Here is a 9,465-nt window from a genome sequence, read left to right on the forward strand (position 1 = left end):
CTGAGATCGTGCCATTGCACTCCAGCCTGGGCAACAAGAGTGAGACTCCGTCTCAAAAAACAAAACAAAACACCACCACCAAAAAAACCCCAACCAAACAAAAAAACACAGTTTCTTTGGTATACTGTGCCTATCTGCTCTGTACCACCTGCCATGTTGCTGGGGAGTTTCATTCAGCAGACAGATTTTCCCTCTAAGCCTAATACGCTTCATTTCTAGAGGCCAGAAGTCACCCCGGCTACCAGAAGCTTGTTCTTCTCTCTTACCTCTAAGAACTTAGTATTTGGGGTGGGGGTTGGTCTGGTCTCTAGGGAAACCTGGAGTTTTCATACAGTGCCTACAAGAGCAGCCCACTCTAGTTATGACCGTGGATCTGAACATCAAGACATCACTATCAAAAATCCAGCCATTGGATTATAAATCATGCTGCTATAAAGACACATGCACACGTATGTTTATTGCAGCACTATTCACAATAGCAAAGACTTGGAACCAACCCAAATGTCCATCAATGATAGACTGGATTAAGAAAATGTGGCACATATACACCATGGAATACTATGCAGCCATAAAAAAGGATGAGTTCATGTCCTTTGTAGGGACATGGATGAAGCTGGAAACCATCATTCTCAGCAAACTATCGGAAGGACAGAAAACCAAACATCGCATGTTCTCACTCATAGGTGGGAATTGGACAATGAGATCACTTGGACACAGGGTAGGGAACATCACACACTGGGGCCTCTCGTGGGGTGGGGGGAGGGGGGAGGGATAGCATTAGGAGATATACCTAATGTAAATGACAAGTTAATGGGTGCAGCACACCAACATGGCACATGTACACATACGTAACAAACCTGCACGTTGTGCACATGTACCCTAGAACTTCAAGTATATATATATATATTTAAAAATCCAGCCATCAGGAACAGCTTTGCCATAGTACTTTTGTTCTGAGGAAGGCACTATTCAATGAGGCACTCATGCTCAAGGATGGCCAGGATATTCTGAGAGGTTTTCGTGACATCATGACTCTCAAGGACCTACCCACCTGGGCCTGACTACCACAGTACTCAGGTCTGTGGCCTTTACTGTTAGAGGATGGGCTTCTGCTTGGGAAAGGCCCTGGGTTCCTACCACCTCCTCCCTCTTTCTTCCTAGGGCAGTCTGGTGGCCTTTGAGACATGAAGCAAAGTCACTTGCTTAGAACTGAGGCAGGAGAATAGAGTCTGGAAGCAGGGAACCTAAGGCCATTTCATGCTGACTTCCTAGAACTAAATTGAAAGGAAAGCCCTACCTTTCCACGCCTACGTAACAAAAGAACCAGAGGTTGCTCCCCTTGCAAATCCCCACCTTTCTGTGTGGCAGATGGGAAATTGAAAGTACCTCTGATTGGTTGGAAAAAAAGCAGATGGCAAATTGAAAGTACCTCTGATTGGTCGCTTTTTGCAACCAATCAGACGTTTGCATAGGAGTGTAACTTTGTAACTTCACTTCAACCTCTGATTGGTTGCTATCCTAACCAATCATATGGATTGGGGGCCAAGTCTTCGTTTGTATAGAAGGGCAACTTTCACTCTAGCCTCTGATTGGCTGCTTTCCACAACCAATAAGATGTTTGCATAGGAGTGTGACCTTTGTAACTTCATTTCAGCCTCTGATTGTGGGCTGCAACTTCATGAACATGGGGTGAACACCAAGTGGCCAATGGTAAACCTCTAGCGGGTATTTGGACCCCAGAAGATTGTGTATCAGGGCCCTTGAGCCACTGCTCCGCCCGCTCTCACGCTGTGGAGTATACTTTCACTTTCAATAAATCTGTGCATCCTTGCTTCTTTCCTGTCTTTGCTGTGCGTTTTGTCCAATTCTTTGTTCAAAACGCCAAGAACCTGGACAACTTGCAGTAAAGACCCTCTACTGGTAACAGAACCTGCCCAAATCCAACATGCCTCATGTTTTGGGTAAGAAAGCATTTCATTGTCCCCTGCTTTGAATTACTTGCTAGTTATTTTTTCATGTGAATACACTTTGTCTTCCCAACTATATTGTAAGTGCATCGAGGGTGGGAACCTTGTCTTAAGCCAGTTTTACTTCTCACAATTCCTGCCACCTGCGCACTTTACAGTCACTTAAAAGATACGTGGTGGCCGACTGGGTTCATTCGACAAGCAGAGAATGTCAGCTTTAAGCCTAGGCTTGTGGCTAAGAGGCATCAGCCTTGCTGGGGATTGGTAGGATAAGAGAAAGAAGGGGAAAAAATAAGTAAGGGAAGGGGTGAAAGGGTGAGCATGAGAGTATAAGGGGAGGAGAGGGAAGAAACTGAGAGGGAATGAAAATGAGGCATAGGTGGAAAAGAGTATAATTCAAGGCCCAGGGTGTGGAGTCCCAAGAGAGGGCTCTGTCCTCTCTTCCTTGTGCTGTGATGTAGACTACCCCTATCTAGGGCATCTCCCTGGATTTTCTTCAGTTCAGGAAGAACCTAGGCCAGGCGCGGTGGCTCACGCCTGTAATCCCAGCACTTTGGGAAGCTAAGGTGGGCAGAACACTTGAGGACAGGAGTTCGAGACCAGCCTGACCAACATGGTGAAACCCTGTGTCTACTAAAAATACAAAAATTAGCAGGGTGTGGTGGTGCATGCCTGTAATCCCAGCTACTCAGGAGGCTGAGGCAGGAGAATCGCTTGAATCCGGGAGGGGGAGGTTGCAGTGAGCCAGGATCGTGCCATTGCACTCCAGCCTAGGCGACAAGAGCAAGACTCTGTCTCAAAAGAAAAAAAAAAAAAAAAAGCAGCAGCAGCTAAGAGAGTGTAGGCCAGGCGCGATGGCTCATGCCTGTAATCCCAGCAGTTTGGGAGGCTGGGGCGGGCGGATCACTTGTGGTCAGGAGTTCGAGACCAATCTGGCCAACATGGTGAAATCCCGTCTGTACTGAAAATACAAAAATTAGCTGGGTGCGGTTGCACACACCTGTAATCCCAGCTACTTGGGAGGCTGAGACAAGAGAATCGCTTGAACCCGGGAGGCAGAGGTTGCAGTGAGCCGAGATCGCACCACTGCACTCCAGCCTGGGCGACACAGTGAGACTCCGACTAAAAAAAAAAAAAAAGTGTGTGGATCTGCAAGACTCTTCAAAGCAGTTCTCTCTAGTGAGCACAACATCCTTGATACAAATTTCCCCCTCCCCTCCACTCCCCACATTCAGGACAAGGGAGGCGCTGGCCCTCTCGCCCCCTGGCGGTCTGTCTAGCTCCCGGCAGCCTCGGAAAGCCCAGGACAGTAGGGCAGTGTACTTGCGACCGACCCCGCCCATCGGCTCCTGGGGAGCCGACAGGACGCACTCCACTTGGCCAGGCCTGCATCAGGCTCTGGCTCTGTCGCCCAGGCTGTAATGCAGTGGTGCGATCATGGCTACTGCAGCCTCGACCTCCCGGGCTCAAGTGATCTTCCATCTCAGCCTCCCAAGTAGCTGAGACCACAGGAGCGCGCCGCCACGCCCGGCTAATTTTTGTTACTGGGGCGGCGCGTATTGGTGCAGTCTCCACGTTCTTTCAGAAGAACGCGGGCGCATCGCTGGACCACGCGCCAGTGGGCAGCCGGCGCAGCCTCCCTGCCCCCCATAGTCCCGATGCTTCCAGAGGCCCATGGCGGGGGTGCGGCGCGGGGGTGGGGAGTCGGGTGGGAGTTACGGCTTCCCAAGCAGCCAAGTCTATTTTCTTCCCGAAGAGGGAGGGGCTGAGCTTGGCAAGGCTCTAGCCAGCTCCTCCCGCTCTGCCCCACCTGCTCCTCCCAGCATTCCCCTCCATCTCTGCTTCCAAGCCATTTTTCTCCACTCAGACCTGCACTAGCATCCGAGCAGGGAGTAGTCTGGAAGAACTTGTCCTCGGCGCTGCATGAGGATTCAAAAGGCCTCTCAACCTAGAGAGCCCTGGAAGCCAAAATTTGTGCGTTTCAGTAAGGGGCTTGGCTGGGGGTAAGAAGTAAAGTTCTGGCCACAGAATTTAAGCTTCTGCTTCAAAGAAGGAGCCTTTCTAATCTGCTGGGAAATCTCTCCAGGTTCCCTCCACGAAAGTATTTTGCCTGCATTTGTCTCCTCTGGGCAGGCAATAAGGAATCCTACTCCCAAGCCCGTTGGGGTGGCTTACGCCTGTAATCCTAGCACTTTGGGAGGCTGAGGCAGGAGGATCGCTTGAGGTCAGGAGTTTGAGACCAGCCTGGGTAACATAGTGAGACCTAGTCTCTACAAAAAATTAGCTGACCTTGGTGGTGTGTGCTTGTGGTCTCTGCTACTTGGGAGGCTGAGGCGGGAGGATCACTTGAGTCCAGGAGGTCGAAGCTGCAGTGAACCGTAATCGCACCACTGCACTCCAGCCTGGGTGACAGAGTGAGACCCTATCTCTCCCCTCCCCCCACCGAAAGAAAAATGAAAACAAAACAAAGGGGAAAAAAACAAATCCTGGCCCTGCGTGGTAGCTCGCACCTGTAATCCCGGCACTTTGGAAGGCTGAGGCTGGCGGATCCCTTGAACTCAGGAGTTCAAGACCAGCCTGGGAAACATAGCAAAAACCCGTCCCCACAAAAAAATACAAAAATTAGCTGGGCATGGTGGCGGGCGCCTATAATCCCAGCCACTCAAGAGGCTGAGGCAACAAGATTGAAATTCCATCTCAAAATAAAATTAAAATAAGGCCGGGCGTGGTGGCTCACACCTGTAATCCCAGCACTTTGGAAGGCCGAGGCGGGAGGATCACCTGAGGTCAGGAGTTCGAGACCAGCCTGGCCAACATGGTGAAACCCCGTCTCTCCTAAAAATACAAAAAATTAGCTGAGCTTGGTGGCGTGTACCTGTGATCTTAGCTATTAGGGAGGCTGAGGCAGGAGAATTGCTTGAACGCGGGAGGAGGAGGTTGCAGTGAGCCGAGATGGCGCCACTGCACTCCAGCCTGGGTGACAGAGTGAAACTCCATCTCAAACAAAACAAAACAAAACAAAACAAAAAAACGAAAAAAGAAAAAAGAAAGAATCCCACTCCCCTTCCCACATCAGGTCCTCACCACCATCTTCTTCTCACCAGTGGCCTCTGGGCTGCCTAGGAGAGGTCTTGCTGTCCTTGCCCACCTAAGCTCGACACGAAGGAAACGGGAGCTCTGCTTTACACAATGCAGCTACTGTGGGGTCTGTTTCTAACCCCCATCCCAGAAGCAGCACAACTCCCCCACCCTGAACCCAGGAGGAGGGCAGGGCTGTGGTTCCTGGCCTGTTGTGGCACCAGAGGGTTAAAGACAGTTGGTGTGATGGGCTTTCTGGGAATCAGACCGGTGAGCAGAACCGAAGGCAGTCACCATCGTCGATCACAGCTCAGGAGCTTATGTGCTCAACAACAACATCCACACAAATCCTCTCATTTATTTATTTATTGAGATGGAGTTTTGCTCTTGCCGCCCAGGCTGGAGTGCAATGGCGCGATCCGGCTCACTGCAACCTTTGCGTCCTGGGTTAAAGCGATTCTCCTGTCTCCGCCTCCTGAGTAGCTGGGATTACAGGTGCCCTCCACCATGCCCGGCTAATTTTTGTATTTTCAGTAGAGACGGGGTTTCGCCAAGTTGGCCAGGCTGGTCTGGAACTCCTGACCTCAGGTAATCCGCCTGCCTCGGCCTCCCAAAGTGCTGGGATTAGAGGCATTAGCGACCATGCACGGCCCATACAAATCCTCTTTCAGGCTTGGCTTCCGGGCATTGACCCTACCACATGAGCTCAGGACACACCGGGCCCTGGAGTACTGGGCTAATTCTCCCAGCTCAGCAGAGTGGTGGGCTCTTCCCAGTTCCTCTGCTTTTGGAGTCTGTGCTGGTCATTGAGAGGTGACAGCGTGCTGGCAGTCCTCACAGCCCTCGCTCGCTCTCCGCGCCTCCTCTGCCTGGGCTCCCACTTTGGCGGCACTTGAGGAGGCCTTCAGCCCACCACTGCACTGTGGGAGCCCCTTTCTGGGCTGGCCAAGGCAGGAGCCGGCTCCAGGGAGGTGTGGAGGGAGAGGCGCCAGTGGGAACCCGGGCTGCGCGCAGCGCTTGCGGGCCAGCTGGAGTTCCAGGTGGGCGTGGGCTTGGCGGGCCCCGCACTCGGAGCAGCCGGCCGGCCCTGCCGGCCCCGGGCAATGAGGGGCTTAGCACCCGGGCCAGCGGCTGCGGAGGGTGTACTGGGTCCCCCAGCAGTGCCGGCCCACCGGCGCTGCGCTCGATTTCTCACTTGGCCTTAGCTGCCTTCCCGCGGGGCAGGGCTCGCGACCTGCAGCTCGCCATGCCTGAGCCTCCCACCCCCTCCGTGGGCTCCTGTGCGGCCCGAGCCTCTCCGACGAGCGCCGCCCCCTGCTCCACAGCGCCCCGTCCGATCAACCACCCAAGGGCTGAGGAGTGCGGGCGCACACGCAGGACTGGCAGGCAGCTCCGCCTGCAGCCCCGGTGTGGGATCCACTGGGTGAAGCCAGCTGGGCTCCTTTGTCTGGTGGGGAGGTGGAGAACCTTTATGTCTAGCTCAGGGATTGTAAATACACCAATCGGCACTCTGTATCTAGCTCAAGGTTTGTAAACACACCAATCAGCACCCTATGTCTAGCTCAGGGTTTGTGAATGCACCAATCGACACTCTGTATCTAGCTACTCTGGTGGGGACTTGGAGAACCTTTGTGTGGACACTCTGTATCTAGCTAATCTGGTGAGGACGTGGAGAACCTTTGTGTCTAGCTCAGGGATTGTAAACGCACCAATTAGCGCCCTATCAAAACAGACCACTCGGCCCTACCAATCAGCAGGATGTGGGTGGGGCCAGATAAGAGAATAAAAGCAGGCTGCGGGAGCTAGCAGCAGCAACCCGCTGAGGTTCCTTTCAGCAATGTGGAGGTGGTGTTCTTTTGGTCTTTACAATAAATCCTGCTACTGGCTGCTCTTTGGATCCACACTACATTTATGAGCTGTAACACTCACTGCGAAGGTCTGTAGCTTTACTCTTGAAGCTTAGCAGGACCCACGAGTCCACCGGGAGGAATGAATAACTCCAGGCTCGCCGCCTTAAAAGCTGTAACGCTAACTGCGAAGTTCCGCAGCTTCACCCTTGAGCCAGGGAGACCACAAACCCACCAGACGGAAGAAACTCCGAACACATCCGAACATCTGAAGGAACAACCTCCAGATGCGCCACCTTAAAAGCTGTAACACTCACCAAGAGGGTCCGTGGCTTCATTCTTGAAGTCAGACCAAGAACCCACTAATTCCAGACCCAGTCAGTCTTACCATCATCATGATACGTTAACTAATGTTTATTGAGCACGTACAATGTACCTGTCCTTGTTTTGAGGTCTCTGTCTGAATCACCTAAATTCATCTTTTTACCAACCCTATAAAAAGACTATTAAGATCCCCATTGTGCACATGAGGCTCAGAGAGGTAAAACTATGGAATGAGACCACTGCTTCTCCTGTTGTCCTTCTTAGCTTCTCCCCCACCTCCCCTTTGCCCTAGTTTATGAGACAGGAGAAAAGGGAGAAAGCAAAAAGTTGGAAAGAAACAGAAGTAAGATAAATAGCTAGATGATCCTGGTGCCAGCACCTGGCCGTGGTGGTTAAAATAATAATATTAACACCAGTAGTTTTGGTCAGGGGTTATCTGTGAATTCCAGACATTGTATGAGAAAGCACTGTAAAACCTTTTGTTCTGTTACCTGACGTATGTAGCCCCCAGTCACGTTCCTCACGCTTACTTGATCTATTATGACCCTTTCACGTGGACCCCTTAGAGTTGTAAGCCCTTAAAAGGGCTAGGAATTTCTTTTTCAGGGAGCTCGGCTCTTAAGACGCGAGTCTGCTGACTCTCCCGGCCGAATAAAAACCTCTTCCTTCTTTAATGCGGTGTCTGAGGAGTTTTGTCTGCGACTCATCCTGCTACAAAACAACCTGCCTGAAGTCACAGTTACAACGCCAGTATGTGGCAGAGCTCGGATTTGAAACCCTGTACTGTATCTGCATTCAGAGTCTGTGTTGTTTCTTTTTTTTCCTTTGTGACAGAGTTTCGCTCTTGTTGCCTGGGCTGGAGTACAATAGCACAATCTTGGCTCACTGCAACCTCTGCTTCCCAGGTTCAAGCGATTCTCCCACCTCAGCCTCCCAAGTAGCTGCGATTACAGGCCAGCACCACCATGCCTGGCTAATTTTTGTATTTTTAGAAGAAATGGGTTTTCACCATGTTGGCCAGGTTGGCCTCGAACTCCTGACCTCAGGTGATCCACCCGCCTCAGCCTCCCAAAGTGCTGGGATTACAGGCGTGAGCCACTGTGCCCGGCCCAGAGTCTGTGTTTCTTCTACTAAACCACACTGTCTCCAAAACTCCTCCCTTCCCACCCTCCATTCCCCTGCCTCACCACTCCACCTCCACAGCATGATCTCTGGGTGTGGGACCTCAAAACATGTGATGTCTTCCAGGCAGTGAGCTCAGCATTTCTTCCTGGATAAAGACACTTAACATTGCAGTTTTCTTCCTTTGGTGGGTTTGAAATCCACTGTCTTTTTTTTTTCTTTGAGCCGGAGTTTCGCTCTTTTTGCCCAGGCTGGAGTGCAGTGGCGAGATCTCGGTTCACTGCAACCTCCACATCTCCAGTTCAGGTGATTCTCCTGCCTCTGCCTCCCAAGTAGCTGGGATTACAGGCGCCCGCCACCATGCCCAGCTACTTTTTAGTAGAGACGGGGTTTCACTGTGTTGGCCAGGCTGGACCTGAACCCCTGACCTCAGGTGATCCACCCACCTCAGCCTCCCAAAGTGCTGGGATTACAGGCGTGAGCTACCATGCCTGGCCAATACCACTACTATAAATAATACTATTAATAGAAATGATATCTAGGCTGGGCATGGTGGGTCATGCCTGTAATCCCAGCACTTTGAGAGGTGGAGGTGGGAGCCTAGGAGTTCAAGACCAGCCCAGGCAACAAATAGAGACCTTGTCTCAACAAAAAACAAAAACAAACAAAAAAACTGGGTGTAGTGGCACATGCCCGTGGGCCCAGCTACCCAGGAGGTTGAGTTGGAAGGATCACTTGAGCCTGGGAGGTTGAGGCTGCAGTGAGCCTTGATCACACCATTGCACTCCAGGCTGGGAAACATTTTGAGATCCTGTCTCAAAAGAAAAAAAAAAAAAGAAAGAAAGAAAAAGAAAGGCTGGGCACAGTGGCTCACACCTGTAATCCCAGCACTTTGGGAGGCCAAGGTGGGCGGATCACCTGAGGTCAGGAGTTTGAGACCAAAAATTAGCTGGGCGTGGTGGCAGGTGCCTGTAATCCCAGCTACTCGGGAGGCTGAGGCAGGAGAATCGCTTGAATCTGGGAGGCGGAGGTTGCGGTGAGCCGAGATAGTGCCACTGCACTCCAGCCTGGGCAACAAGAGCAAAACTCTGTCTCAAAAAAAAAAAAGAGAGAGAGAGAGAAAAAAG

Source organism: Pan troglodytes, chromosome X (assembly GCF_028858775.2).
Source record: "Pan troglodytes isolate AG18354 chromosome X, NHGRI_mPanTro3-v2.0_pri, whole genome shotgun sequence".
NCBI lineage: Eukaryota > Metazoa > Chordata > Mammalia > Primates > Hominidae > Pan > Pan troglodytes.